Here is a 24,250-nt window from a genome sequence, read left to right on the forward strand (position 1 = left end):
TACATGGAGCAGAAACTGCAAAGGCCATACAAACATTGGGAGTTTGATCCCTCAAATCTATACCCCTGGGGAGACTAGTGCAGTGGGTGCTAAAGGCAAGACATTAAACTAGTTTTTTTGGTTGTTTCTTTTTTTTTAACTTGGGTGTCTGGAGCAATGGAAAACGTGTGTGTGTGTGTGTGTGTGTGTGTGACTTTCCCTCTCTAAATGGAAATATAATCATGAGTTACTTTCATGTTTCATATTTCCAAGTAGAAAATAATTGTGTACTTTGGTTTATCCATTTACACTCATGAGACCTTGAGCCTAATGTCATCTAGTCTTACCGAGTTATAGTATTGGAAGGACTTATCAAAGTGGGAAAATAATACTATTATCTTTTTAATGTAATTAAATGTAAAAAAAAAAAATGTAATCCCAAGGGAACTACATCATTTCCCCTCCAACCCTAAGCAGTCCATTGACAAGAACCTAGGCTTAAAATCTTCATGAGTTTAGTCATGGAACAACCAAGACTCTAATGAGATGAGAACTGGATGCGTTTTTACTCATATTTTGTGGTTACTTGTCATACATCTCAGCACTCTGGGGAAAATTCCTTGAGGTTTATATCCTGACTTGTATCTATGTTTCCTCAAAATATGGGAAGAGAAATAAAAAGGTTTTCAATGTACAACATTAATACAGTATGAAATATTTAGCTCCTACAGAGAAAATAAATGCTAAAAAGAAACATTGAGAGAATAACTTAAAACAGGATTGGATTCAGTACTTGAACTTAAAAATATGATTAATATCTCTTAGGAGGCTAAAACATAAACCACAAAATTTAAAACTGCATTGTGGCTTATTGGGCATATTATACTTCACCTCAGTTCCGTATATAGTTCATATCTTCAGTCTTTTTGTCTGTGGCTGTGTTCTCTAGTGCAACTTTCCTTGTCCATTCATTAGATCAAGAACTTGCAGACCTCCCAAACTCACAAGATGAGTTCCAAGTATGGAAACATCTACCTCAAAACTAATGTTCAGTCACTTACTCAGGAAAGGATACACAAGTGGAAAAGATCAAGTCCACACATATGATACAAACATTGGGACTACCTGTCGCTCTCTACCCCACCATAGAAAAGTTTAACAATATTTGTTTAATAGCAAAGGAAACTTGCACATGGAGAGTTAAAGCTAGTGAGTAAGTCAGAAGTTCTCTATTTTTAAAGATTTAATAAGTGCTGGTGTCTTCTGGCTTAAAAACCAAAAGCTTAAAAGCAGAATCATTTTGTCATTTCAAAGTTTCTGTGTCCTCTAGCTCTGAGCCACACAAATGATCACATTCAACATGTTGAATACTGGACCAAATGCATGTAGTCATATAGAGTCAGGAAAGTAATTTTGTTCGTGTTTCACAGAATCTTTCCTGTTATATATATAAAGATTTTTGAAACTTTGGAAATCTTAAAGTGCTCTATAAATGTCTTTTGGTTGTTTCCATTATTATTTTGAATAATGAGTTTCTATTATTAGCTGCAATGAAACATTTTGTTATTTTTAAAAAAAAATATTTTTCTTGATTATTTAGTCTTGAAGATAGTTGTCTTCTATCTAATATTTAAACTTGGGTTTCAAATGTTTTCCTTTAGATTTGAATCACAAAATCAAAGAGTTGTATGCTGTCAAAGCTCTCTCTAAGAAGGAATCTCATCTATATTAGCCTTTATAAGTTGCTTATGTAGGCTCTTCTTAAATAGCTTCAGAGAAAGAACTCTCCATCTCCTAAGGCCATCCATAAGTTTAAGAGATCTGCAAGTAATCTTTAGTTATTTTCATCTTCAAATCTGCCTTCTTCAAAGACCTATCCCCAGGTTCTAGTTCTATCCTTAGAGATCCAGCAGAACATTTCTAACCCCTATTTCATGTGACAGTCCTTTAGAAACTTTAAGAGACAGTAATGCGTTTTTGTTATATTTTCTTTTCTCTAAATCACCATTCTAAATTATTTCATCTATTTCTTAATTGTCATGGATTCTAAACAAACCCCTTCACCATATGAAATAGTTTTGGGAGAGCAATTGGGTTATCAAGGAAAGACTTTATGAAGAATCCATTAAAGGAATATGCAAGAGGCCTGATTATGCCATTGACTGTCAGGTTAAATCTATACAGGAGTTTATCAGATTAATCAGTTAGCTATAATAAGGAGAAAGATGCCATTAAAAGGAAAACATTATGAGGGAAAGAAAGACAAAGTGAAAGAAAAACAGAGTGAGAGAGTGTGAGAGAGAGAAAGAAAGAAAAAGGAAGAGAGAGAGAAACAGAATACCTCATAGCAAAAATCTTCATCATGAGCACATCTTTTATAGGAGGAATATAACCTTGGGGGTTTCTTACAGGAAGAGAGGAAATACCAGGGAATAATTTGGTAGATCAGAGGAAGGGATCAAGGAGGAGCCAGATGGAATTCATCCACAGAGGAGGTCTCAGATATGTCTAAAAGATATGCTAATCAAAATCTCAAAGCTTGTTTTAAAATCTCAAGCGATTGAAGGGATAGACAATGGAGACTGATAAAGAGTTCACCATATGCAAACAGGATAGTCTGAGACTTGGTTATATCTGATAATAGTTAAATGGGCTTCTTCCTGATAAGAAAACAAAATAAATTCAAAATCCAAAGAAGAATACTCTGTGTGTGTGTGTGTGTGTATGTGTGTATTTGTGTGTGTGTGTGTGTCTGTGTGTGTGTGTGTGTGTAAACACATATACATACACGTTATATTGTTTCTGTCTAGTCTTTGAGGGAAAAAACTATTAGAAAAAAGTTGAAAATAATTCTCCAAGGGGAAAACTCAGAATACTGAGGAGAAGTCCAAAATTAAATGATCTTCCTTAGAAGATATGGAAGTTCGAAGCTATTATTATTTCTGATTTACAAATCAGAAAGCAGAGGATGAAAAGAACTCAAATGAATTGCTCATGTCATATAAATAATCAGCATAATACTACAATTGGTAGAAAGTTTGAAATTTAAGTAATTCTGATTCATAAATTATCACTATTAGATTAGAAATTATATAAAATCCTGATTTGATATAGTAGAAGTTATTGTTGGAAGTCAGAAAAGTTTGGATTTGGGGAGAATTCATCCAGAATTTCTGTGAAGAAGTTAGAAGGGGGCTTTTTAAACTTTTTATGTGTCATGATTCTCTTTGACAAATTAGTGAAACCTATGGATCTTTCCTCAGGAAGAAAAAAAAAAAGTTTGTTTTGATGAGATTAGATGCAGGGTAGTCTTCCCTAGATTCCCAGTCAGCGAACCAAATGATGAGATTAGAGTTACTGTTGGTCAGGGAGTTAAATGATGAGATTAGTGGCAGGTTCAGGGGTTCAGGGAACAAAATGAAGAGGTTTGACTCTCCTAAATCCCCTTTTAGGATTCGCACAAAGTAGGGGGTTGTGGGAACTCTCTTTCTAGTGCAGAGTTCCTTTGTAAAGGAATTTACAAAACTGAAAAGCTAGACTGATAAAAGGAAGTTTATTATTGGGATTGGGAAGTCAACCTTTGCTATGCATAAATAGAAAGGCTGAATTCCTTCATGGAAAGGTCCTGGCAGAGAAGTAGAGAAATCTTGACAGAGAGATATAAAGTCTCATTAAGGAAATAGGTGAGGATAAAGAGAGGGTAGCGCTGAAAGAGAATATTATTTCAGCGGGCCAAGATTTCCTTGGCATAGCATGGCATGGAATGGCATGGCATGTTAGGGCCTCTGAAAAGGAGTGAATTTTAAATTGGCTCTTTTTATAATAGAAGCCTTAGCTACAAGCTGAAGCCTGCTCCTGATTGAAGGCTGGTGGTGGAGTTTGAGCTGGAATTGAATAAAATTGAATAAGTCTCTTTAATTCAATGGGAAGTTTAATCAGTAGTGATTCTTATCAATGCGGGTGGTGCATGTCTCTCAGGATCTTTTACAAAGGTCAAGATTCAAGGAGAATCTGTCCTTCAAGGAGTTTTAGAGTTTGGGGGCTCCCCTTGTCAGTTTAATGTATAAAATAAAATGCATAGAAATACAAAAAAGTAATTGTACTAAAATTAAGTTATCAAAATATTTTAAAAGTTCATGAAATCCAGATTTAGAGTTCATGAACTTCTTTTAAAAATTCAATATCCAAAAAAGTAACAACTTTATATTTCACAATCTGTCATAGTGTACAATTATATAAATCAAAATGAAAATTACACAAAATCTTTTGAATGATTTCTGCTAAAGGGATCCTTTTTCTGGAAAATCAGAATCTCCATGGTTTACAGATTAGCTTCACAGAAATAATACTAAGAAGGAAAAAAAATTGGAGAAACTATAATGAAAAATATGCACTATATTTTATCCTGCCAGTTTCAGATTGGAATTTGACAGACATACTTATCTATCTAGGACCTTCAAAGGAGTAGAGGTATTTATCTCTGCAAAGACTTCAATAACAGAACCAGGCTGTAACCTTTTTGAGATGCCTCAGGAGACATGGACATATGAGATTTCTCTTTTTGTGTCTCAATAACTGGAAATTTGGTCTGTGGAAATTTCCCTGAAACTGAGACTGATAGACACTGAAACTTACAAACTGTCTCTAAATATATTAAACAATAACAACAACAACAGCAACTACAGGTACAAACAAATAAGGCCAAAAACACTATAGAAAAAAGGGGTTCTTTCTGTAGGTATTCTTTAGAACAGGAATAGCTCCTCCTGCACATCCACATACCTATTTTGAAGATTTTACTTAAACAATAAATAAGCTATATGGAATTATTTGATGTATAGTTGGTCCTGAGTATAAGAAATAAATATGAATTGGTTCATTCAATATTAGCATACTGACACCTAACTTTAGGATTTTTTTTTCCACTTCAGACAATTGACACATTTGAGCAAAGTAAAGTAGCACTCCATTTTGTTGTTTGTCTTTTGTTCTCAAAGAGGAACAAGACACCTGAGAGATGATACAGGACATGCAAATGAAATTAATTTAAGTGAGGGTGACCTGTGCAAAGGCAGGAGCCACACATTTTTCCTCCAGAATCATCTGGGTCTAAAGGCAAGATATAGACCAGGATAAATGGAGATAGCTCTGGATGGAGCAGGAGACCTTGGCTTTCTATGATTAAAGTCTTTAACAGGTCTCTGACTGAAGTAATGTCCAATCAGTGATTAAAACTAAGACAGAAATGAGTCAAAGTATTACCTCTTAGGCAGTTAGGTAGTGCAGTGGATAGAGCAACCAATCCTGAAGTCAGGAGGACCTAAATTCAAATCTGACCTCAGATTTAACTCTTCCTAGCTGTGTGACCCTGGGCATATCACTTAACACCAATTGCCTCAGGGAAAAAAAAAAAAAAAAAAGAATGACCACTTTTACCTAGTTAAAAAAATACATATGTGCATTTGTGCATATACAGATTCATATATAAATGTATAGATTCATACACATATGGCTATATATATTAATATGCATATTTATATGTATATATTAATATGCATACACACATTTATATAAAATATAAATGTGTTTATGTATGTATGTGTTTCTGGGAAAGAAATACACTCAGGGTTTCTGGACAAAACAGAAAGAATTACCATTTACATTCACATTGTAGTTAAGAGACAAAGATTCTAGAACACATTCTTGAGGTAAGAAATAATAATATCAATAAGAAAAAAAAACTGACATTTATATATCTCTTCAGGGTTTGGAAAGCATTTTATCTCAATTTATCCTCAAAACAATCCTAGGAGGTAGGTTCTATAATTAACACTATAATTTGAACATTCCATCATCAGTTATATCCAGCCTTTGTCACCCTATGGACCATATTGTCTTGGTAAAGATATTGGAGTGGTATGCAATTGTTTTCTCCAGAGGACTAAGGCAAATAGAGATTAAATGATTTACTCAGGATCACATAGTTAATAAGTGCCTGAGGCCTGATTTGAGCTCAGGCCTTCCTGACTCCAACAATATGCTCTATCTGCTGAATCACCTCACTGCCTTCTAGGTAAAAAGAAGTTATGTGACTTGCTCAGAATCACAGAGGTAATAAGTATAAAAAGATGGATTTGAGCTTAGATAACTTTGTGAGTTCAAATATAGTATTTGATCCATTATGTTTTTCCACTTACCGAGTAAATTTCTAAGACAGGCAAAGAATTAATATTTCAAATCTAATGCTTTATCTATCATGCCACTTATGTTAGAATACCATTTGATACCTCCTTATTTTAATTAATTATTCTTATCCACAAATTGGTCAGCTCAGACATGATTTTTGAAAGACTGAAAATATGGTGAAAACCCTTTAAATTTTTCACTTTAAGCAAATTCCCAATTAGTTTAGTTCTACTTATGTAGGTGTTTGTAGAACTTTGCTCATAATTCCATATTATCTGATAGATTATTGTGATTTTTCATTTATCAATATATGAAGATGAACAACAGTTTGATTGCATTGTAAAGATAAAAGACTAAAATGGAAGAATGTGGTCCAGATATGAAGAATTTTTAATGCCAAACATTAGATTTGTTTATTTTGATTTTGTTTTTGTTGTTTTATTTTGTTCTGCTATGTTTTATATGTCATAAGTAACAATTAGAGTTTATTTTATTGTTTTTATTTTGTTTGGATTTTTTAGGGGTGTTTTTTTATAGCTGTGTGGTGGTAAAATCTGTGATCTAAGAAAATTATTTTTGTAAGCATATGAAAGAAAAATTGGAAAATAAACTTTAATTAGGAAAACCAATTAGAAGGTTGTTGCATTGTTGCAATAGTCCAGGCATGACTTGTTGGGGACCTGAACTATGATAGTTAATGTGTGAGAAGAACGATTGAGAAAGATGGGAGAGACAGTTAAGAATAGATAAGGTTAAGACTTGGCAACTTCCTTTGATATGTGAAAAGAGGAAGAATGAGAATTTAATGATGACACTGACATTTTAAACCTTGGTGGGTAAAAAGTTAATGGTGCTCTAGACAAAAAGAAGGGGGAAAAAAGATTTTTTGGGGGGAAAGGTAGTTTGTGGGGAAAAATATTTAGTTCTGTTTTAGATTCACCAAGTTTGAGAAACCTAAAGAATATCAGGGTTGATATATTTAATAGGTTATATAGGCTGTGTCAAAAGTTTATATAGTTTTTTGAGTTTATCATTTTTCCCATTTTTGTTAGGCATTATAAATATAATTAAACTCATTGAGATTAAATGACTTTCCTATAGGTATACAATTAATGGGAGTTGGGATTTTAATCCTATTCTTTCCTTGCTTTACCAACAGAACTATTCTCATCTACAACTCCATCTTCCCCCCAAAAAAGCAATCAATTTTCTGCTTTTGGACCTTCAGAAATGGGGAGGTAATTGAATGGCCTATGATGTAGGACATTCCATTCTTGGTTAACTCTGGTCATTAGAAAGGATTTTTTTTTTAATATTAAGGCCAAATGTGCCTTCCTGCAACTCCTATTCATCGATTTGTTCTGCCTTCTGAATCTTAACAGAATAAATATGAAGCCTTGACCCTATTACAGCTCTTAAAATACTGGAAGGCTGCTATCATGACCTCTTTAAAGTCTTCATTTCTCCATGCTACACTTTTTCAGTTTCTTCAATAAATCTATAAATGGCATATTGTTTCATGCTCTCGGCATATCAAGGTTGCCCTCCTTTAGAATTAGTCTGCCTTGTCAATGTCCCTTCTATGATATAAGGTCAAGAACTGGGCTCTGATTATATTTATTCTATGATTACATGGATAGAGTCATAAAAGCTTATTAACTCTCTAATTCTGGATATCATAAATATACCAATGCAGTCTAAAGTCCCACTTGGTTTTTTTTGGCCAAGATATCATGCTACTGTCATAATAAGCTTATAGGACATTATATAGCATGTGAACTCTTTGACAACAATGATAGTCTTTTATTTTCATGTGTCCAGCACTTAGCAAAATCCCTGGCATATATCAGGAGCTTAATAAAAATTTATTGACTGAATTGAAGAATTTTTATCTGATACACATGCATATCCTATGCCTATGAATTTCTATATGTAACCATATATGTGTGTGTGTGTAAAATAACATATTATTAGACGTGTATATATGTTACATATTCAGTTATATTCCATGACTAGAAAATCATCTATATGTTTATAGAAGTACACATAATACACATACACATAGGTACTTGTACATATATAGAAACAAACATGAACACATGTATATCTACACATACATTTTCACATGCCTTCCTGGATACATATATGCACAATATAATTCTATGCAAATGTACATATAAGTGTAGGTAAATTGTTTTTTATATTCATATTTCCCTTATCATATGTGATCAATTTGTTGAACTCAAATTCAAAAGCTTACATTTTTCCGTATTTATTTTTCCCTTGTTAGTTTGGGCACAACACTGACTACATGCTTATCTCTTTTCCCCACCAAATTTTGAGGGAAAATAATTGTAACTGAACTAATCTATTCCAATACAGTGTTTTAAATTGTATTTTTAGAGGCATCACTATTACTTTTTTCTGCACTACCCCCAAATAATTTACTCTGCCCAAGCCTATTACTTTAACAAATCTTTGTTCCTATTTTTATAGCAGATCTTTTTTATTGATTCTTTGTTTATACTTTCTTCTTTCCATTTCTTTCACTTCACCCCTCATTTTCAATATTCCTAAGTGTTTTCCTGGGGTCAATGTTTTCTTGGAATAGCTTCTGCAACACCCTAGGAGTTCACAACTCCCTTGAAGTTTGATTTTCATCCTGATTAGCTGTGCCAGAACTCAAACTGTGATCTTTGAGAAAGTTGACTTGGCCCAGTACACCCCTGGTGAGTTGAGCTCTGATGTTATTTGTTAGTATAGTTAAAATTCAGTAACACAGTAGTACAATATACTGTTTGCTTTTTTTAAGATACACTACTGTAATTGAGGAAAAAGAATGCACAAACAAAAAAAGTGATTTGCATAATTGCTTACTAAATAAATATAGGTGGTGTTTTGGTGTTACTATATTCTATGCTTATATTCTCTGAATTCCTAAAGTGAAACATGCTGACAGAATTGGTACATGATACAGAACTTCCTCTTTCTCTTTCATTAAGAGAAAAGAAGAAATAAGATGAATTCAAAACTTTCCAAATCTGGCTTTCTTTTTTTATTCTCTACTGAAAGATCATCTCATTAAAAATGAACACCTCTTTATTATACCTAATTTACTTATAAATCTTTTTGCCACTCATTATCAACTTTTGACATCTCAATCAACTTTATGATTAAATCTGCTTTATTCAGATAATTCTTTTCCTACCAGTTCTAACTCTGTTTTAATGACTTTCATTTTCATTTTTTCTAAATCTGTTCAACTCATTTTCTCCTTTTTTAAAAATGTTCCATTATCTGCTTCTTAAGAGCCAGCCTACCTTCTGATTCCACAAATTGTTGACCACCCACTTAATAGAATTTTCCCATTTATTAGAAATTGACTTTTCTACAATGGGAGAATGTAAATGATTTTGTTTTAATATTCATTAAATAGTGATTTTTTTTCCTTTGATTTTAGCCACATTCCTTGACTATTGATAGCATATAGAAAGTTATTGCTTAATTTTAAATATTTAAAAGTATTTTTACATCAAGATGTGTTTAAATTCTTTACTACTATAAATGATTAATACAAATCTTATTGAACAACTACAGGAGGCAGGATTAGAAGTAGCAATATTACTATTTTACAAATATGGAAATCAAGATTGAGAAAGATTAAATATCTTTCCTTGAAATCAGATGGCATGTTACTTATAAATTAAAATGTTTTATTTACTAGTTACTAGTTTTAGTCCTAGTTGCTTGTAAAGGAAAAAAAATCAAACTGCAGACTTCTTTTTCATCCTTACAATAACATAATTTGAGAAATATAAGACTTTTCATGGAGCAGGATTCAAGCCTAACTCTTCTGAATGACACTCAAGCATTCTACTACTAAACTACCAAAATATTAATATGATATTGGTAAATGAACTTCAGGGAGAAATATCACTCTTATTTAAAAAAAAAAAAAATCACCTATTTTGTGAGGTGCCTGATTGACTTGCTGCCGGAACTCAGACTTTTTAAAATTGGTGCCTAGAGTTAGAAATAAATTATTTTTCCTTTTTCATATTCATGCCTCCCAGCATTCATCTATGCAGGTCAGAGCCTTTAGAAATTCAGAGTTTCATAGTTGGAAGGAATCTCAGAACTCTTTAGTCACACAAGAGTCCCATCTACCATATTCCCAGTAAGGTGTAATGCAACATTTATCTGACAGGCTTTACTGAAGAGCCCACTACTTCTCAAGGTATCCCTTTTCATTTTAGGAAGCATTAGTTGTTAAGATGATTTTTCTTATAGGATAAGATTGTTACATTGTATAACCCATCCACTTGCCTCAGATAGTATCTTCACATAGAAAAACCTGGGAAGAATGATATCTTTCCATGGTAAGGATGCTAAAGAAGTAGCTGCTTCCAGGATAATCTGATGATATGTAAAGAAAATGACTTGGAGAAACATACTATGAAAACTACAATCTTGTCCATTCAAAAGGTTCAGAAGACTCACTGCTTCAAAGGTCAGGAAAGCATCAGTAATTCCACTCACTTTGCAGTTCAGGAATATCAGTAATGTACTGAATACTAACCCAAAATTCTTTGATGATGAGATATCAAGGAATCTTCTGGACCTTTCAAACTCTCAAGATTATATGCTCTAGAGTCTTTCTTTACTCAGTATTTATGACATTTATAACATGATTTTCCTAGAAGCAACCTTTTGGCATTATTCAAACAGAATGATATCCACTTTCTCCTGGCTTCTTCTATGTGGAGATGCCTTCTGAACTAAGCCGATGGGATCTGTACTTATGCAAAATCCCTAAGATACTTACCTTCATTATTTAATTTTTTCCATCCTTGCAAAATAGAAGTGCAATTTGAACACATTGTATATGTATACAATCCTTAATAAGTCAATAAGGCATAAGTACTGTATCCCAAAGCAAACAATCATACACAGTTTTATATAGTTCCATAAGGACAGACAAAAAATTATAGCCATCACTAAATGCAAATTTTCACATGTTCATCAAACAAACAGTATTTCACAAAATTTTACATTAAAAAGTTTTGATGTTTCAAAATTACTTGATTTAACTTCCGCCCAAACTCCAATCACTTCATTTTCAGTGACCAAGTCAGGGACTTTCATTGAGAACCTTTGCTACTGCTGTCACTGCCCCTGAGAGCAGCTTCTCTCTGTGTCTCCCCTACCCTGGCCTGCTGAGACCAAAGATAAGAAGCTCACAAGAAGTTTTATGGATCTCGTAGTTCTGTAGGCTTTGTGGCAACTTATTCTTCTACGAGGTGAATGAAGATTCTATTTAATACAAATTTAACTCACTGGGTTCACTGAACAGGTGCTCCTTCAGAGGCAGACAATAATCAGGATCCTCAACTTGTAACCTAATAAAGAGTTGGAGGACAACTGCAACTAGAGTAACTTGGTTGAGTAGGCAGTCAAGATGCTATATGGCTTAAATCATCTTTCACATCCAGACAAATTGTGACATAACCTGAATGGTGGAAAAAGCACCAAGAGGGAGATTTTGGTTATTGTCTCAATGTATATTGTGAAAACTAGTCCATGTTGTTCATTTGATTGTAAAGGTGCCTATTCAGCTGAGAAAAAAAAAGTATATGCATTTCTATTTCTATGCAATTTTCTCAGTCTATCATATCTAAGATCTTTAATGAATTCATTCATATTTTTAATTTCTTTCTTATTTACTTTATGTTTAAATTTATTTAGCTATGAAAAGGGAAAGTGCAGGTGTACCACTATAATAGTTTTAAAGTTTATTATCTTCTGCTGAATAATCTAACTTTTTTGTAAGAATTTGCATATTAGAGAGTGGAGACAAGATGGTGAAGAGTAGACATGTCTTTGTCTGAGCTGTTACTGGCTTCCTTCAGAACAGCACCAGATCAAGGATCTGAATGGGTTTTGGCATGCAGAATCCACAAATATTTGGAGTGTAACACATTTCCAGCTGAAGATATTTTGGAAGAACTTCAGGAAAGGTCTGTCTCAATCAGGCATTGAGGGTAGTAGGGGGGGTTTGCAGTCAAGTACAGGTTCAGTGCAACAGAGTGAGTGCACAGACTCAGGGCTGCGAGGTTTCTGCAATACCAGAGGAATCTAGTGGTAAGCTCATAGCCAAAATGCAATAATATTTGCTACTCTCTCCTGGTTCAGAAGCCAGTGCATCAGTGTGAGACTGTGAGACTTCCAATGCAACTATAGAAGGCAAACAATGAGCCCCTGAAACCAGCATAACAAAGTACTTGGCCATGCCCATTCAGGACAGGAAGGAAGCCAACAGCACCAGCCCCAAGGCAGCCTGAAGCTGCTGTCCCCTGCAGAAGAATCTTGGAACAATCTCACCTTTGCCCTAAGAGCAGACCTCAACATTTAAAATGAGCAAAAAAAAGCTAAATGAGTTCTTACCATGAATATTTTTTATGAAGACAGGGAAGAACAGAACTCAAATCCTATGGACACTAAAGTCAAATTATCTCTAGATCAAACCTCAAACAGTGATAAAAGTTTGTGTCCATCTTGCAAGGTTCTCTTAGAAGAATTTTAAAAAGTATCCTAAAAGAGTGTTAAAAGAAAAATGGGGAAAGGGAATGAGAGTGCTGGAAAATAGACTGAAATAGTCTGAAGAAAATTACTCCTTCAAGAATAGTTTTGATGAAATGAAAAAAGAAAACAATTTGTTAAAAAACAGAACTTCCGAAATGGAAAAAGTCCATTGGGGAAAAACAAAACAAAACAAAACACTCATTTAACCTCATTGGAAAAACAACTGACCAAGAAAATAAATACAGGAGAAACAAAACAAAATTATTGGATTATCTGAAAACCATGATGAAAAAAACTGCTTTCCTAGAGGAAGGGAGGGAAGAAAAATTTGGAACACAAAGTTTTACAAAGATGAATGTTGAAAACTACCTATGCATATATTTTGAAAATAAACTACTTTAAAATATTAACGAGTAATAAGAGAAGAAAAATAAATTAAAGAAATTAGAATAAGTCATGAGGAAACCAAATTATTACTCTTTATAAATGCTATGATAGTATACTTACAGAATCCTTGAGAATCAACTAAAAACCTATTCAAAACAATTCACAACATTAACAAAGTTGCAGGATACAAATTAAATGCACATAAATCATCAATATTTCTATGCTACCAACAAAGTCCAACAGCAAGAGATACAAAGAAATTCCATTATTTTAGATAATATATTTTTGGGGGGGTCTCCTTGCCAAGACACAATTACAAAAGACTTTCTATACAAATATAATAGATCTAATCAATTGAATATGAATGAATGCTCATGCATAGGGCAAGCTAATAAAATAAAAATTACAATTTTACCTAATCTAGTTATTAAAAGCTATGCCAATCAAACTCCCAAGAAATTATTTTACAGATCTAGAAAAAAAATAATAACAAAGTTCATCTGGAACAACAAATGGTCAAGAATTTTCAGAGAATTAATAGAAAAAATGCAAATAAAAATGGGCTACCTATACCATACCTAAATCTATATTATAAAGTAGCAGTCATCTAAATCATTTTGGTACTAAGAAACAGAGTAGTCAGTCAGTGGAATAGGTTAAATTCATAAGACACAATAGTCAATGACTATAATAATCTAGTGTTAAATCCAAAAAACCCAGCTTCAGGAATAAAACTCACTATTTGACAAAAATTGCTGAAAAAATTGGAAAATAGTATGGTATAAACTAGACATTGACCCACACCTAATACCCTATATCAAGATAAGGTCAAAATAGTTTCATGATTTCTACGATAAACAAATTAGAAGAACATATGATACCTTTCAGATCTGTGGAGAAGAAAGGAATCTGTTGCCAAAGAATAGATAGAAAACATTATGAAATGAAAAAAATGGATTATTTTGTTATATTAAGTTAAAAAAAATTGTGCATATGAAATCAATGCAGACAAGATTAGAAGGGAAGCAGTAAACTAGGGGAAATGTTTCTATCCAAGGGTTCTGATAAAGATCTGATTTCTAAAATACATAGAGAATTGACTAAAATCTCTAAGACATTTGATAAATGATTAAAGGATATGAAGAGACAATTTTCAGATGGAGAAATTAAAACCATTTATAGTCATATAAAAAAATGCTTTAAATCACTACTGATACAAATTAAGACAGTTCTGAGGTGCCACTACATGCCTCTTAGATTGGCTAACATGATAGGAAAAGATAATGATGAATGATGGAGGGAATGTGGAAAAATGAATGTAGAGGGCTGAAACTCTGAAAAGGTGTGCTTGATTCAGACAGCAGAGCACTTAAGACTAATCATCTATTGGATGTGAGATAATGACTCTATAAGCATATACTTAGATGATATGGTAATGTGATGGCTTTCCTCGTGATTGGAGGGCAGAGGGAGAGAGGTCAGGGTCCCTTGGCTGCAGGATGCAGAGGAGAGGCTGGAGACTCCAGACTCTAGAATCCAGGATATATCTTTGGCAACCCTTGTGGCAGCGTGTCTGCCTCCTTTACTTCTCCCCCTAAAGACCAAGGACTTTGATTGATCCTGACTCTGACTGATCTTGAGGCCCTCCAGGGAGCTACTCTGGACATTTTACTGCAACACTAATACATTGTTGGTGGAGTTATGAACTGATCCAAACTTTCTGAACAGTAATATGGAACTATGGCCAAAGGGCAATCAAAGTGTTCACTTCATGTGATCCAGCAGTGTCTCTACTGGGTTTGTATTCCAAAGAAATCATAAAAAATGAAAAAAGAGCCATGTGAGCACAAATGTTTGAAGCAGCCTTTTTTGTAGTGACAAAGAACTGGAAACTGAGTGAATGTTCATCAGTTGAGAATGGCTGAATAAGTTATGGCATTTGAATGTTATGGAATATTATTGTTTTATAAGAAAAGATGATTTCAGAAAGATCTGAAGAGATTTATATGAACTGATGCTAAGTAAAGTGAGTAGAACCAAGAGAACCTGGTACACAGCAACAAGAAGATTGTATGTTCCGATGGACATGGCTCTTTTCAAGAGCAAGGTGATTGAGGCCAATTTCAATGGTCTCCAAATGGTCCAATGGTTCAATTTTCCTTTTGTAGTTGTGTTGATGGTCTTACAGCTGGCCTGCTGATCCACTGACCTTTTCATTCAAGACAGAGTAGCCAACACTGCTATGTTTTAGTTAAGGTGCTGCATTGGGCCTCCCTGAACCATGTTTACACTGGGCCATATTTCTCCCTTCCTAATTGAGACAGACCTTTCCTGAAATCCTTCCAAGACATCTTAAGCTGAAAAAAAAAATTATATTCCAAATATTTATGGATCTGTCACTCCAAAATCTATTTGATATTTAAAGCTTTTCATAATCTAACTTCATCTTTTCTTACTGGTTTATTGGATATTATTCTCCTCCACATATTCTATAATATAGCTAAATTGGTCTTTTTTGCATTATTCACAAATGACACTTTATTTTCTATATCTAAGAATTTACAATCTTCCAAATCTATAATGCTTTCCTTTCCCACATTTGTTTGGGTTTTTGTTGTTGTTGTTGTTGTTGTTGTTGTTGTTGTTGTTTGTTTTATTTTGTTTGTTTTGGTTCATTTTGTGAATCCTTGGTTTCCTAAGCCAACATTGGTATGAGAACTTTCATATCCTATACAACTACCATCCCTAGTTCATTGCCTCACTACAGCAAAAGGTTCTTTGTCTTATGGATCTTTCATATATGCTTTGTATATATAAGTATGCATGTATCACACCACTCCTGTTAAGAACTTGTTCATTTTTCCTCAAACTTCCAATGCTCATTTTAGTACCTGATGCAGACTATATAATGATATAGTGTGATAGTATAATGTCTTGCTTAGTTCCACTTCCCAAATCAAAGCAGTCTACTTTTTTCTCTTCTTTTCTTTACAATTTATAGAAATATTCCTAAAACTATGGTTGGCCCAGGTAACTAAGGGCTTACATTTTATTGTCATTTGGAAGAAGTCACAAGGATCTGGGTGCAAAGGGGGCTTGAAAGTTTGCCTGATATATGTATGACCTTTGTTATCATACACAAGTGGACTTCCCACCGCTGAATTAACTCAATGTGTTTTCAGTGTCTATCCTTATCAAATATCTTTCTGTTATGGCTAAGTAAATTACCTTTTGTTAACTGTTGAATAATATAGAAGTGTCTCATTTTGTTCCAATATTGAACTTAAACTACCAGGGGAATTACCCTAGTCAGGCCCAGTTCAGAACAAACTGCTTAAGAAATGCTGGCTGAAATTGATTGCTGAAAATTCACATTTTGTGACATTAGCAAGGCTGTTTCAGTGAGTTACCTCTTTATTTGTCAAAGAAGAAAAGGAAGTATAAAGAAGACTCCTAATCAGCAAAATTATGGGATTAATAGAAGATCTCCAGGGTCCTTTCTAGCTCTGAAATCCTGTGACCTTAGAGATGCAACAGAAGAGATTTTTCATTAGCAAACTAGCAAAATAGAGTTTTATTAAAATCGTAGGCTCCCAGCTGCCAGGTTTTTGCTCTATCCCTGAAGATTTGCTTCCTTTTTTCCCTTTTGCTGTTCTTCCTTAGTATTGAATCTTGGAGATATACAGGGCAGTGATACATTCAGGCAAACCTCACATACTTCTCTCAGCATTTAGCCTAATAAACTAATTAACTTTACATCTATTATTAGAAGATAAGTAGAATAAATAATTTGGGGAAAATAATATGTTCTGGAGATAGTTTCAAAAAGTTACTTGTTAAATTTTCAGTGTGAATATATATACATATATACTTCTAAATTGGCAAATGCTATAAATCAAGAATTGCTTAATTGTTTTCTTGATTTTTTAGACTCAAAAAAAGTGAAGGGAAAAAGTCAATTATACAGATAAAATTTTAAAATGTGTTTCCCATATTTCCTCCCTAAGAGCTGGCTATTAAACATTTACCAGTATACCACTGGTGATGCTTGAAATCGGCAGGCCTTTTTTTTTTTTTAAGACTTATAATATGTCCCATAGATCAAGGGTATGCTACTAAATGTTTAACAAGTAACTCTAGAAAAATGATGTATAACACACTATTAAGTTTACTTTGCATTATTCCAATAAAATAACAAAACAATATATTAAGCCCTTGCCAATTTCCAAAGTATAATTGTTCACACTGAAAATATAACATTAAACTCCAGCAATTAACTTGTTAAGACCACTTCTGAGAAACCCACAACCTGTTCATTACCTTCATTCATGCTTTAAGAGACTTGCTACCACACTCAAGAGGATCAGCTTTAGAAGAAAACTCAGGATTCACTTAATAAAAACTAAGTCTGCTTAAGAAACATGTCTATACCATTCCCATCCTTTTGCATATAGTCTTTACTTGAAGACTTCTATCTAGGTAAAAATCTACCACCTCTTGAAACAATTCATTAAAATTTTATAAAGCTCTTGTTCTTAAGAAATATTCAAGTCCTTGGTCTTTCATATACTGTCTCTGAGGAAATCACTTAACTGTTCAGCTATTCAACCATTTCAGTCACCTCTGACTCTTTGTGACCCTATTTAGGGATTTTTTTTTTCCTTTGGCAAATATATTAGAGAGGTTTAATAATTCTTTCTCCAATTCACTTTTACAGATGAAGAACTAAGACAAACTGGGTTAAGTGATCTGCCCAGGGTCATACAACTAGGAATTTTCTAAGGTCAGATTTAAACTGAAGAAAATGAGTCTTCTTGAGTCCGGTATTCTATCCACTCTATCTCCTGGAAGCTTAGCCATTATTCTAGTCAACTTTCCCTTTGAAGACTGAACAAAGTAAAGAGGAACTGATCAGAGGTGAATGCCTTATATTAATTAAATCAAAGGTTGAGTTTTTATTTCCTTTTTTTTTCTAAAATGTTGGATTAAGTTTGATCACTCCTAAGATTCCTCTGAGGTCTATATCTTTGAGATTTAAAAAAATAGCTCTTATAATACTTGTATCACATTGGGAAAGTAGCTATTGATTTGTAACTCAATTGGAAAAGATGAGATGATTTTAATAATAATAATAATATTAATAACTGAAACAACGCTACCACCACCACCACCACTATCACTACTACTATTACCACCACCACTACTACTACTACTACTACTACTACTACTACTACTACTACTACTACTTATATAATGCTTACTATGTGCCAAGCACTGTGCTAAGCATTTTAAAAATATTATATTATTTTACTCTCACAAGAATCCTAGGAGGCAAGTTCTATTATTATCATCTCCATTAAAGGTTAGAAATTGAGGCAAACAGAATTTAAGAGACTTGGCTAAATTACTCAGTTAGTGCTTGAAGCTAATCTGAACTCAGGTCATTCTAGATTATAAACTCCTTGAGGGCAGAGACAATACTTTGCCTCTTTTTATATCCCCAGAATCTGACACAGTTCTTGGCAAATAGTAGGTGCCTACAAAATTTTATTAATTGACTGATTCTTAACTCCAGGCCCAGGGACTTTCTCCATTACATTAGTTAGTCTCCTTTATTTTACTAGGTGATCTCTATGACCTTTTATTATAAGTGCTATGATCATGCAAATTACCATAATATTTCTAATTCATAACCTGATCCATTATTAAAGTAGCTACTCCGAAAACTCTTTTGTTCTCTATCCCTCCCCGCCAATTCTAAATAGCATTTTATTATACTAATCAGAGGAGAAGACCATCAAGATAAGAACATGATCACTTGTGTCCCTTTTTTGAAAAAGAGCAGTTATGTAATATCACTTAGGGTATAAAATACTCTCTACCCTCTCTGATATGCTGTTTCTGGGACTTTACTAGTTTTGGGATCAAATCACTTAGTTTATTTGAATCAATCCTATACAAATGACTTTGAGAAACTAATAACATTTTGACTTGCTATAGTGGTAATTTAATCCTTCAAAAGGTAAGAGAATAAATAAGAAAAAAATCTTCTTCTGGATTTTATTTTTACTTACAGAAAGAAAATTATTTCTGTGCTAAAAATTTTAGTAACCCTGAGAAGAAATAATTTATTTATCCTAGAGTTTTTGACAAGGAATGAGAGAAAGTTGGGGCATAGTGTGACATAAGCCATAGATTTTAGGGAAATAGAACAGATTTCAGAGTAAACACACACACACATTTGTGTATGTATGTGTATATAGATGTACATACATGCATTCATTCACAGACACACTTGTGTGTGTGTGTATGTGTGTGCATACATATAGAGATGTGATGAAATGGAGTAATAAATTTCAGAGGAATTCAAACTAGAAGGGTTGAGACACTCAACTATGATATTCTAAAAACAGTGATATTTTGAGACTTTCTAAAGAGAAGCAATTCCAAGAAGAAAATTAAAATGGAATTTACCCAAAAAGACTAATGTCAATACACAAATCAAATTATGTATGTGTGCACATACACATGCACACACATTATATATACATATATATAGAGGGAGAGAAATAAATAGATAAATATTATCTAAATATAATTTATCTGATAAATAAAAAGGCTCTATATTCAGCAAAATGTTTGTGGTAAAAGTTCTTCTGCTAGCAAAGGATTGGAAACAAAGTAGTTAGTCATTAGGTAGAGATTAGATAACAGCATGTCATATGTATATAGAACAGAATATTTCTGTGCTTAAAAATAAATAAATCATGAATACAGAGAAACATGAAAAGACTTGCATGAATTGCTAAAAAAAAAAAAAAAAAAAAAAAAAAAAGTAAAGGAGACTATAGTGATGTGAATGGAAAAAATAACAACCCTAAATAATTTAAAAAAACAATGTTGTAAAATTACAAGTTCGGGCAGAAATAAAATATATGAAAACATCATTTCCCCGTCTTTTTCAGAGACATATCTAAGAGACAAAATAAGTATAAGATTTGTACATAATGTCAATTCTTCCAATATATTAATTACTTTTGTTGTCTTTAGTGATACACACATATAAGACAAAGGGAAAAACTAGTTGACATATAAATAAAATTGATAAAAAAAAAAAAAAAATGAAACAAAGCCCAGGATCAAAAATAGACATGAGTATGATCCAGGCCTATACAAATAGTTCCAGAAGTACTAATGCATATAATTAGCAAAGGCTAATTAGAGAAGTAGAATGGGGAGGCGAATTTGTATATCTTTTAAAAAATTAAACCATATTGGGATACAAAGTAGGATCAAAGAATTGATAAGATCTTTCCTTTAGAATATTTGCAATGATGATAATAACAAAGACAATATATTGTTGTTCAGAAAGTCTTCATGACCCTAAAGATACTAGAAGAGTTTGCTTTTCCTTCTTCAGCTCACTTTACAGATGAGCAAAATGTGACAAGTTGGGTTAAATTATTTTCTTGGGATCACACATATGACATGTTGTTGCTATTTTAAGGGTCTGATGCCAGGTTTGAACTAAAAAAACTAAGTCTCCCTGACTTCAGTACTGGCACTGGCACCATACAATTTAGGTGCCAAAGAGAAATTAGATTTGTTCAATTCTTGCCATGTCTGTTTTTTTTTTTTTTTTTTTTTTCTACAAAGAAAACTGACCTTAGTGGAGGAAATGAAAAGGAAAATTAAAAAATAAAAATTAATATCAGAAGTTGATAACTAAAAACAATAAGGAAATAAAGGTTGGCACATAGATCATAGAGTAGTACACCACATCCAGATTCAGGAAGACTTAAGACTAAATTTCACATCAGACACTGATTAGTTATGTAAACCTGAATAAATCACTTAAATTCTACTTCACTTTCTTCATTGAAAAATGGGGATAACTCTAATACTTACCTCTCAGATTTGTTAGGAAGATCCAATTAGATCATAACTGTAAAGTACTTAGCACAGTGCCTGGCATATAGCAGACATTACATAAATGTTAGCTATTATTATTATTAGACACTAAGAAAGGATTTAATTTCCTTTGATGTTACTTACACCAGATGAACTATATCCTATGATTCTTAAAGAAGCTGTTAATATTAACATTACAGGAACTCCACTGTATGGATTAATGTTAGAATTACCCCAGGGATTCATGCTTGGCTATATCTTATTTAACACCTCTATCAATGATGTGGATGAAAATATATATGGTCTACTCATAAAATTTGCAGGTGACATTAAATTTGGAGGGATAAAAAAAACACAGTGGATGACAGTGTATGAATCTAAAAAGGATCTTAATAAAGGATAAAATTGGGGTGAATCTAGTATGACAATTCAATAAAACAAATGTCATGCCTGCACTTGGGGACAAAAAAAATCAACAATATAGGTGTAAGATGTGAGTAGCGTGGTTAGTTCCTATCGTGGAAAGGGGAAAAAGATCATGGAGTTTTATTAGATTGCAAATCACCATGAATCAGTAATATTGTACATTATCTACAAAAGATAAAAAATAGCTTGGGTTGTTTTAAGAGAGGCATAGTTTCCTGGAATAGAGAGATGGTAGATTTACTTGCCATGATCTTCTCAGACTTCATCTATAATTATTATGTTCAGTTCTAGTTATCACTAAATAAGACAAATATTAATAAGCTAGAAATTATCCACATGAGGTCAACCAGGATAGTGAAGTTTGTATCTTACTTATTAGAGAATTGTAGAAGCAATGAATTGACAAGGTTTACCTAATGAAAAAAAAAAATTTGTGTAGAAATGAGTAGAAATGACAAGATAAATTCTTTTTCATTTTTTTTTCTTTTTTTTTTTTTGCTTAGACACTTGGGGTTAAGTGACTTGCCCAGAGTTATACAACTAAGAAGTGTTAAGTATCTGAGACCAGATTTGAAGTCAGATCCTCCTGACATCAGGACTGGTGCTCTATCTATTGCATTACCTAGCTGCCTCAAAAAGATATATTCTGGGATATTACTTTCTCTTCCCTATTCTCCACAGTTTTATAAACTTATTCTCAATCCCTTTTTAAATCTTTGATCTACCTCCAAAACACTTATTGACCTTGTTGGAATGAAGATTTCTGAAAGGACAATGTTTTAACAAAAAACTAAATATCCACCAGGGGCCTATTAAAAGTCTTCCAAATAAATATATGCAAATTGACATCAGAACTTAGAATTCCAGTAAAGCTCACCAAGATCATTCTAGACTTAGTATTTACATTATTTTTTCCAAAGTGTATAATTTTAATAAAAAATCAAAATGACTGAAAAACATTCATTTGAATTTTCCTGATATTTTTAAGTATATTTTCTTAGCTATATTTGCACCCATTAATTACTCTTTCAAGTTTCCATCAAGTTGTTCAAATGAAATGTCAACTTTCTATCTTCTGCACAATTTGTCCTCTACACTAAATTATACACTTCTGTGGTGTTGTTCTTTTTCTAAAATATATGATGGTTCTCTGGGAGCAGGTTTCTTGGGGAGGTTTTCTGGAGGCAGCCTTAGTTTCACTTCAGAGTAATAATAACCTCAAATGCAGCCAGGGATTTAAGTACAGCCTTTTATTGTCTCTTCCAAAATAGCCCAGTTAGTTTTAGGCCCATCTCTCTGCTTGGTTCCAAGAGCTCTTGCAGCTTATCTTTTTGCTCTTCCAGCTTCTGCCTCTAGCTCAACTCTACTCCTGGCAATCTTCTGAACTGACTGACTGAATGAATGACTGAAGCTCTTTTTATGCTCTTTTAGAGGTGTAAACTCAAAGGTTGACTCCTCCTCTGAGAGTGGGATTATGAGAGGTGTGAATTTGGATATCTCACACTGAACCCTGAAATCTTCCAAACGTGTGAACTAATGTGTAAACTAATGTGTAAGCTAATGTGTGAACTCTCAAAGGTGTTAACTTAAGCATTGTTTCTATCAATTCCATTGAGTTATTAACTTGTTTCAATTTCTGGCTCATAACATATCCTAAGAGATTAGCTGCTGACCACTCTTCTTCTAAGATTTACCAGTGTCAGAATAACATCCCTAGATACTTTTAGTTCAATAAAATCTGTCACTAAAGCAGCTGTAGAGAGTGTCCTCTTCAATGGAATCATAGCTTCTATTTAAGTGTCTATCAGGAACCAAATTGTCTATATCTCTTCTATCTCTTTTTAGAAGTACATATTTCCCTTCTACATAGAATTATCTAAGTTAATGTGCCTGCTACCACCAAAGACAATGGATTGTTTCTAGAGTGATGTTTTCCTCCCTGAGCTTCTAGGAAGAACACATCAGATTTGCAGATTGCAGAAGAAACAAATGATTGATTAAATCCATTACTACTGGGTTCCAATAGAAATTTGCCACTCTTTCAACAAACTCCCTATTAGAATCATATTCTAGCAGGTTATTTATGACATATGAAATATAGTTAAACAAAATTGAAATCATTTATATAAGGTGATTCTAATCTTCTTTGAAAATCAAATGATCCATCAAAATATTGTATTTTTTTTTAATTTGACAAGTTTTACTTGGCAATAAAACTTGCTAATGAACTATCTGAATTGATCAGGTCAATAAAAAATTACATAGAGTGGTATTTTCAGTTTCTTAATCCTAGAATTCCATTAATGTGGTATCAGTTCAGACTATTGTGTGGCCTAAAACTATTAAAAGATACTAGGAACTGGTGATTGTTAACATTACTCAGTATACATGTCAGGAAAATCAGGCAGTTAGCATGTAAAAAGAAGAGTAAAATACCTCCAAAATACCTTGCAATAGTCAGCTACTGTATTTTTTTTTTCCTTTTGTAGGTGGTAACTATGATTACATCTTTATCACCCTAAGGCATATCCCTTATGTCCCAAAGGTTGAGAAAGCTCAGGCAGCTGTCAAAACAAAGTGCAGTTTTCAGTATATTGTAACATGAAGTTAAAGTGATATGTTTGTAGCACATATAGCATCCATCCTCCCATTTATTCACATATTAATTCAAAAAATATTATTAGCACATTCAGTAAAAATATCCAAGGCATTTTGTAAGGGCAGAAAGATATAAAAAGAAATAAGATAGACACCTTATTCAAAGGGGGCTTATAACATA

The sequence above is a fragment of the Antechinus flavipes genome, chromosome 4 (genome assembly GCF_016432865.1).
Source record: "Antechinus flavipes isolate AdamAnt ecotype Samford, QLD, Australia chromosome 4, AdamAnt_v2, whole genome shotgun sequence".
NCBI lineage: Eukaryota > Metazoa > Chordata > Mammalia > Dasyuromorphia > Dasyuridae > Antechinus > Antechinus flavipes.